Here is a 9,097-nt window from a genome sequence, read left to right as displayed (position 1 = left end):
ATTTCAAAAAAAAATTAAAGAGGACATATAAATTTTCTTTTTTTTTTTCAAGAGCTTGTAAAGTTTATTGGCTCAGGGTCTGGAGTGATGGTACAGTGGTTAAGGCATTTGTCTTGTAAGCGGCTGACCTAATTTCTATCCCCGGCAACTCCTGTGGTCAACCAAGTACCATAAGGAATGATTCCTGAGTACAGAGCCAAGAGTAACCTGAGCACCATCAGGTGTAGCCCAGGGAAGAAATTTCTTTTATTGGTTCAGTGGCTACTGAGGAAAGGGATGAGCAGTTGGAACAGCTGACTGGGAACCAAGAGCAAAGCTCTTAGGCAATCATCTCGAGCACAGGCAGAGGGTAAGCATAAGGACTTCTCTGTAAGGTGCTCTATGGGAAGAGTTGCCAAAGTGCTGGGGCTGCAGTCAGAGTCAGTCCCCACACTGACCTCCCCAGAAGCTGGGAGCAGGCAGTGGGGAGGGAGCTGATGAGTCTTCCAGAGATGACGTCACTCTCCATTCTCCACCCCATGAAGCCAGGGACTTGGGGAGGAATCTCAGGTCCTGGCTCATCACAAGTTACCTATTCAGGCCACGTGACTTCTTCCACACTAGTTCCGAGTATGGTAGACCTGGCTCTTCAAACTAAGAGGCCTCTTGGACTGCTACACACAAACCTCCACCTACAAGAGACAACCTGATGGATATGACCCACAATCCAGACTAGGAGGGTAGAGAACACTTCCAGGGAGTAGCAAGGAACAAATATGTATGAAAGCACCAGGGTTTGGAAGGGACAGGATAGACCCCCCCCAAACACGGGGAAAGGCTTTCAGTGGTTCCTCTCCCTGCATTATCAATGACCAGGACACAGGCAGCCAACGATCACTTTCGAACACAGGGAAAAAATTTTATTTTAATATTTATTTTAGATACACTCCTTTAACCATTATCCGTTATAACCGTTATCAAACATCTTCTCATCAGCAGCAATTTACCCTATCCTTGGGTTCCATTCAATATACTAGTAGTATACTATATACTACATTATATATACTATATATAATAGTGTACTATATATACTAGTATACTCCAGTATACTAGTGGACACTGTTCAGAGTTCATGTAAACAAAATGCTTCAGGGTCTATCGGTCTTGACACCTCGGACCCCCATACTCACTAGTAACTCCGTGTGACACTGTCCCTTTTTGCATAGGCACGTCAAAATGGGAAAAGTTAACAGTTGCAAACAAGATCTTATCTAATAGAGATGAGAACACATAATTTTTTATACTGTAGTAGGACCTTACACCCTAGACATTGGCATAATGATTTGGCTTATGATTCGACACTGACTATTCACCCCCTGAACCAAGAATGCCACCTATGGAAACAAACAAGGTTTCCCCCACCAGGAACATAAATTCTACCAGGGAAGTCCCCACTAATGTCACGGCACCGACTTACTTTAAAAACAGTTCTCATATCACCCTGATAACCGGGCAACAGCAATAGGGCAGGATTTTAGGACAGGATTCCTCGCAATGTTAACAGATGGAGAGATGAAACTAGAAGACACAACACACCACTCGGTCTTCAAACAGGACCTGTACAGAAACCAACATCTATAACTACCAAAACCTGATAACAACAATTATGAGACTGAAGAGCTGAAAAGCTGACCACCAAGAATGACTAGGGAGTTGGACAACCGTGCATGCCTGGAGCCTAGAGTTTTGATCTTATGCCAAAGTGCATCGGGGGTAAGATATCCCTGTTTTTTAGGCCAAAGGTGTTAATTACCAATTTCTTCCATATTTTTCAAAAGACAATTGCAACACACACAATTTTTTAAATTTATTTACCATCTCTAGAGAAAAAAATGGAGCATAGTAAACCTTTAATGACTTTACAGGTGATACAACAAGTTTCACAAATATGACTGCTAATGAACTCTCTCCCCTTCATCCATTTTTTGAATTCTCTGTTCTCTTTCTATTTCTTAATAACTTTGCTTTCTGTCATCCTGAAACAAATGTATTATGATCAACAATGTGATACACTTTTAAATAAATAAATATGTTAATAAATAATTTAAAAATTTTTAGAAAATTTAAAAAATGTGTCATTTCTGATTGGCAGCAGTATAAAGAAAATGCTAATTGTATTTATGGTTGCGATATCAAAAATTTTATATTTACATAAAATACATACACAGTCATTTTTTTTCTTTTCTTTTTTTTTGCTTTTGTTTGTTTGGGGGCCTTAACAGATGATATTCAGGTGTTACTCCTTGTTCTATGCTCTTCAATTATTATTGGTGGTACTCAGGGAACCCTGAGGGAAGCTGGGGATTGATTGTATCCAGGTTGGCCTTGTGCAAAGCAAATGCCCTACCATTGTACTATCACTTCAGTCCCATAAACAATGCAACACAACTGCAATTTACGTGATAAAAATTACACAAAAATTTGGAGGAAATGTAACTCTACATAATCATAGAATTTATAAATATGTGAAGTATTGATATTAATTAAGGCAAGGTTGTTATAAATTAAGATGTTACATGTAATCCCTATGGCAATTACTAAGAAATAATTAACTCCAGCAGAAAAAGGAAATGAATGACAAGGTAATTAGAGTCATACAGATGGTAATATTATTTGACACAAAAGAAGTAACAGTGAAAAGAAATGAGAAAAAGGATGCAACACATACAGAAAGCAAATAGCTAGCAAAGTGACAGATGTAAATCTTAATCACTCTAATTAAAAGGAAGATGCTGAATAAATGAATTGAATAGGGAAACAAACACATGATTTAAGTTATAATCTGCCAGCAAGTAAGACACTATTGAAAACAATAAAGTAACATAAAAGAAAAGAGGAAAAGAATTCTTCCATGTAATTATAACCAAAAGAGAAGAGTAAATATGTAAATTTTAGAAAAATAGAACTTAGTAAGTACTTATCATTAGAGACAAATGATCATTATAATGGTAAATTGGTCAAAGTTTGAAAATCTGTAATGATAAACATATATATTTATATATTCTTATAACACAGTCTAAACCAGAAACCTCCAAAATGCATGAGATAAAAACAGATTGAGTTTGAAAAATAGACAATTAAATAAGAATTGTGAACATCAATTTCCACTTTAAAGGCAGTGATTTAGATAAAATTTGATTTTCAGAGGATAAATGAATTATTAACATTTCTTTAACTGTAATGAGTTTTTTCGATCCTTTAAGTTTCTGCCATTAGCAGACAGTAATCTTGTTGGTTTGACATGACTCTGGTTTATTAGCTCTCCTTAGTATCCAAGTTTGGTCTTGGTTTCTATAGTATTTTCACTTCTTTCATAATGAGGCAATTTTAGTTCCTTCCATTCAATAACACAAAAATGTAATTAAATAAAAAAGGGATACTTGTCTTTAATATATTGTACAGATTAAATGTTGGTGATCAACATATTTAAATAAAAATATATATAATTGTTATGCAGTTTTAAAATGTTGGATGTCTAAATTAAAGATAGATACATTAAAAGTACTGTACAACAAAAACTTGAAACAACTTAGAACATATTCATTAATTTCTATGGCTTTTCTTTTAACTGTAAGACTATATATTTTCCAATATTGCATTGCCTTTTATATTACAACTTCTCTCATCTGAGAATTGCTATTTTGTTTTATGTGCTCCATCTGGATTTTCAAAATATGTGAAGTAAAAAAAATTGAAGAGGTAGTAATAAAATATTTAACTTTTTCTCAAGATAAAATTTTAAGAAGTTGCATGATAATTACATTATTATATATATTTGATTAATGTCCAAACGAAGTAGAAAAATTGTTATAAAAAAGTTTCAGCATACTAGCTCAGACTTGATGAGTATGAATGTATGCAGTCTAGCAAAGGAAAATATTTTAGATATAGTAGGACTTAATCTTAAGTAATAAGAGTTGCCACAAGAAACTTTCTGCAGATTCAAGTGAGAGAAAATTGCTAAATGAATAAAGAATCAAAAATAAATAATTTTTCCATTGTGTGTTTTATCTATTAATTTTAGTGGAAATTGTCATTCACTTGGATATTTTTCCAAATATTTTCTACAAATTCTAGTTAATGGAAAGAACAAAGGTAGTTTCTGTATATCTATGCTTATAGTATAGTTATACTAGCAGGAAGGGAAGGTGAGATGTTTAGCTTTGTATGACCTGCCACTAGGATTAAACTACTGTGGAATGAGAAGTTAGAAATAGGAAGTCTTGAATATTTTTCTGTAGTAGGTTGTTAGAAGATCACGCCATTATCCAGAAAAACATTTTGTTTGGTTTTTTGATTGGTTGTTTTTTTGGGGGGAAGCCACATGCGTTTGACCTGGGGAGGGGGCTTGGCAACACCCTGCAGTGCTCAGGGGTTACTCCTGGCTATGCATTCAGAAATCGCTCCTGGCTTGGGGGAACCATATGGGACACCAGGCTAGCACTTGCAAGGCCTTACCTCTGGAGCCACCAGGCACTGCTCATGGTTTCTTTTGGCTCTGTGCTCTGTGCTCATACTGCTGATATTTAGGGGGTCTCGTGTATATATATATATACATATATATATGTATATATATATATACACGTTGCAACCATGAAACCCAGGTTTTCTTACCCATGCACAGCAAGAGACCATCCCATAAGAATATGAAAATTAACTGAAAGCCTTCTCACATTGATGACATACATAAGGCTCCTCTCCACTATGAATTCTCCTGTGTAAAGTAAGATCTGAAGACCAAATAAAGGCCTTCTCAAATTGCTCAGATGCATAATTTTTCTCTCCAGTATAAATTATTCTGTGTGCAATAAGTCATGTATATTGACTAAAGCCCTTTCCACAGTGCTCACATACATAAGGTTTCTCTCTTATATAAATTATTCTGTGGGTAGTAAGTTGTAAAGATTGATTGAAGGCCTTCCCACATTGCTCAGATGCAATGTGGCTTCACTGTGACTTTTTCTATGAGTTTACTAAGGTGTGAGACAAATCTGAGGGCTTCTCACATTCGGGATATGTATGATGTTTGTTTTGTGTGTAGACTTCTTTAAGGTCATTCCAGTTGTTGACTCAGAGCATGTTCACCTCATTGACAGTAAGTGATAACCTGAGCACATCACGTTTCTGAGCACAAAAGAAAGCCTCTCCACATTGCTTATGTTCAGGCAGCTCTACTCTGAAGGGAAATTTTCTTGTAAGCCTGTCACTGTAAGTAACTCCAAGCAAACATCGCTGCTTGCAAGGCATAGGGGCAGCTCCACCTCGGAGGTTCTGTCCAGGGACGTGTTGGAGCAGATTCAGGGACACTGTGTCAAATGGATGACTGCTCCATGGTTAGGATATTCTCTTCTCTATCCTTCTTCAAAGAGATTTACCTCAAGTACTTAGTCCAATCATTATGTGAGTAGGATGTTTTTCTCCAGAATGTCCCGAAGCATAGGATCACCTCTGTCCCACTGGGGCTGGCTACTTCCCTAGGGAATAGCAGAGATTTAGTTCGATTTCTTCTCTTTCTCTTGAGAGTCTCGTGATTATATATCCTTACATGTATGAATTCCATTACAGAAATACAATTATCCACATGTGTGGATGTCTGTGGGACAGACATTATCTAAAAAAATTCCCTTAGTCAGATAATGTCAGAGCAGAGAGACAGAGATAGGTAGTTTCTGGACCCCAAATGATAACTTGCTGCTCCCATAGTGAAATCCTTCTTTGGAGTTCTGTGTTCACTTCTGCATTTGCTCCATCCACAACGGATATTCCTTACTTTGCAGTAGCTGCCGCATTCCATCTCACTCATATTTGGAGATCCTGCTCCAAAAACTATTTGTTGAAAAGTCAAATCCCTAACTTCAGCATACAAGCCTCACTGTAGCCTCCTCTGGGTTCCTCCTTCCAGCCGGAAGATCAGCACGGGCTTCACCCTGCAGCGCCCTATATTGGGTAAGTGCTGGTATTCTCCAGCCATCACATCTCTGTAGTAGAGCTTCCTCTGAGAAGTGTCCAGACAGGCCATTCCTCGGGAAGAAGCTCACAGCCAAATCAGGAAAGTTCACCACATCTCGGGGCTAGGAAAACCCATGATGCGGCTGCATCTTTTCTTCTGCCTGGAATTTTCCTGAACAGTAGTAACAAGGTCCTTTCAGGAGCTCTTTTTTCATTTTGGGGTATAGGCGAATAGCAAGGCAAGGACCTGGCCGACCTATCCAGACATGGCTAGCTGGAGCTCCGGGGCACTTGGAGCAGCCCCTCAAGGGCCAGAGAAAAAAATCTTTTGCAGTTGTGACCCCCATCAACCATCAGTCTGTACATCAATCTAAATAAAGTAACTTAAAAAAATTAGGGCCAGAGAGACGACATGGATGTAGGGCATTTGCCTTGCATGCAGAAGGACGGTGGTTCGATTGCCAGCATCCCATATGGTCCCCCGAGCCTGCCAGGAGCAATTTCTGAGTGTAGAGCCAGGAGTAACTCCTGAGCTCTGCCGGGTATAACTCCAAAATAAAACAAAACAACAACAACAAAAAAATTAGTGTTGCCTCCAGAAACCATCTAGAGCTTGAGAAAGGACAATGAGAAAAGAATGCGAGAAACAAAATGAGAGCACTAATATAACAGTTCATATTAGTATATCTTAACCCTTGTAGTATAGTTTAAAGTAATATCAGAGTTGGTAGAAAAAGAAATCTATAAACAAAGTACATGTATTTTAACTTGCTATCATTTGATAGCTTAATGCTTTTTCTTCTATGAGAAGTGCACTGTATTGCTGACATGTGGCTTGAGCAAAGTGTAGGGAAAATCCAAGTACACATTGTATATCGAATTTAAACCATTCCTATTGAAGACAATCAAGCATCACATATAGTCACTTATACTGCACAATGGCCCTACTTTATAGTAATAAAAATTCCATGAATTAAAGTGATATGCAAACCAAGTTATATTTGTTAGTAATCTGTCAAATATTTTACATGAAAGAAGTATTTTTAAATCATATGACTTAGGTTAGTATCAAAAACCAGACATTTGGAAACTTCCTAACTATAACAAATTCAAGATACAGGCCTCATGGTAACAGAATAATCTGAACAAGACTGAAGATATATCTACAAAATTAAGGTAATCAGCTATTCTTCTGCTAGATTGAATAGTTCAGTGTTAGTTTATGCTCTGCTTTTGCCCAGGGCAAAAGCAAATTAATTCCTCAACTTACTCTTTCTTTTCTCCAAGCACTGTGACTTGTAAAAGACTACCTGGATTTCATTTGACCCTCTCCCTTTTGGTTGGGAATAAAAAGTTTTCAGTTTAGCTTGGTAGATGGAGTGGATCTATGAAGTGAGAAGCCATCCAACGCCATGATTCTCTCCTGACTGGCTTTGTTTACTAATTCTTTGTGGCTACCACCATGCTTTAGAACTGTTCACCCAGGCTTGGCAGTATGGTCCCTGGGGTGATTTCACAGTTTAGCAATAATATTTCTCAATGTCAAACATGAAAAAACCATTTGGTACAAGAAATAAAGAATCATAATCAAAAGGGCATAAAATAATATTTAAATGTTCTGATATTATATTTCTAGAATAACATGAATATAGGAATAAAAGAAAATGCAGGTAATATCGAGAAAAAGTTAGAAAATTGAAGTTTTCATAAGTGAGAGAAATTTGAGAATGATTGGAAATAAAGAAAAATTATCATAGATAAGGTTTCTTATCTTAATTGAAATATTTGCTTGAATAATTTCTCAAAGCCAAGAATAATGAAGTTAAGCCTTCATATATATAATTTCATTATAGTTTCTAAATTTTTATACATAGCATCATTGTACATTCCTCCCATGACATAGTCTGTATAATATTGTAACCTAACTCTACATTGACATGTTCCAGAATTATTTCAGGGTTTCCTATCTCAACTGAATCTCCAAGTGAATGATACATAAATAAATAGAAGACTATGTATATGGTCTCAGTACCATATACATATGTTATGCATATGGTATCAGAAGGGATGTGAGCAAAACAAAATATATTTACAAAACAAAAGTCATTACTGTGGGATATACAAAAATAGATGATGCTGTCATTTGTGGCACTACGTTATTAAAAAATGGATGGAGACTAAGAATCTTTTGAGCTGAAACAACTCTAAAGAGGTGAACATTGATCACTCATTGTGGGTCTCTTTTGTCATGCAAATTCATTGCTAGGTTTCCAGAGTTTCATGTTCTATGTGTGTTATTTCATTGTCCTATGTCTTTTACAATTTTTATTAGATCTGGGATGTAGCATTAGGTCTGAGTTTGTTTTCTTATAACACATGCTTAAGAGTCAAAAAAGTGCTGATTCTTAACCTATATATACACACACACAAACTCATATACACATAAAACACATAAAATACACTCACAAAACCACCACTACAAAGACCACAACCACACTGAGAGATTTAAGAAAACATCTGTAAAACAGGAACTGATTCTCTATATTCAATTTCATTAATACTCACCAAGTTCTTACCTATACTAAGTGATCAGTGAGTTTAGTTGGGCAGTGATGATAAGAAGTATTTATACAGGCATACACACAGAAAGACACATATATATGGTTTTAAATCCCTGAAAATCTGAGTATACAATACTCTCCAATGCATATTATACATACATGAAGATAAACCACAAGCTGGGCCATAAAACATAAGTTCATAAAATCAAGATAATATAAATTGGGCCCGGAGAGATAGCACAATGGCGTTTGCCTTGCAAGCAGCCGATCCAGAACCAAAGGTGGTTGGTTCGAATCCCGGTGACCCATATGGTCCCCCGTTCCTGCCAGAAGCTATTTCTGAGCAGACAGCCAGGAGTAACCCCTGAGCAATGCCGAGTGTGGCCCAAAAACCAAAAAAAAAAAAAAAAAAAAAAAGATAATATAAATTATTTCAACTATCTTTTCAGACTATGCTGTACTGAAAATAAAAGTTGATTACAAACAATAACTGATAAATAACTCAAACTCCTGAAAATTAATTAGCTAATTACTGAATGGTTGGTCAG

General features: G+C 36.6%; 1 non-coding gene across 1 annotated transcript; it reads right to left on the bottom strand.

Moving 5' to 3' along the window:
* Positions 1–756: 756 nt before the first annotated feature.
* On the bottom strand, positions 757–891 carry LOC126009918 (small nucleolar RNA SNORA71). Its single transcript, XR_007496082.1, has one exon. It is a non-coding gene; the product is annotated as a small nucleolar RNA SNORA71 (small nucleolar RNA).
* Positions 892–9,097: the final 8,206 nt, after the last annotated feature.

Source organism: Suncus etruscus, chromosome 5 (genome assembly GCF_024139225.1).
Source record: "Suncus etruscus isolate mSunEtr1 chromosome 5, mSunEtr1.pri.cur, whole genome shotgun sequence".
Classification (NCBI taxonomy): Eukaryota; Metazoa; Chordata; class Mammalia; order Eulipotyphla; family Soricidae; genus Suncus; species Suncus etruscus.
The sequence above is the reverse complement of the archived record's forward strand: the minus strand, read 5'-3'. Positions and strand labels throughout refer to the sequence as shown.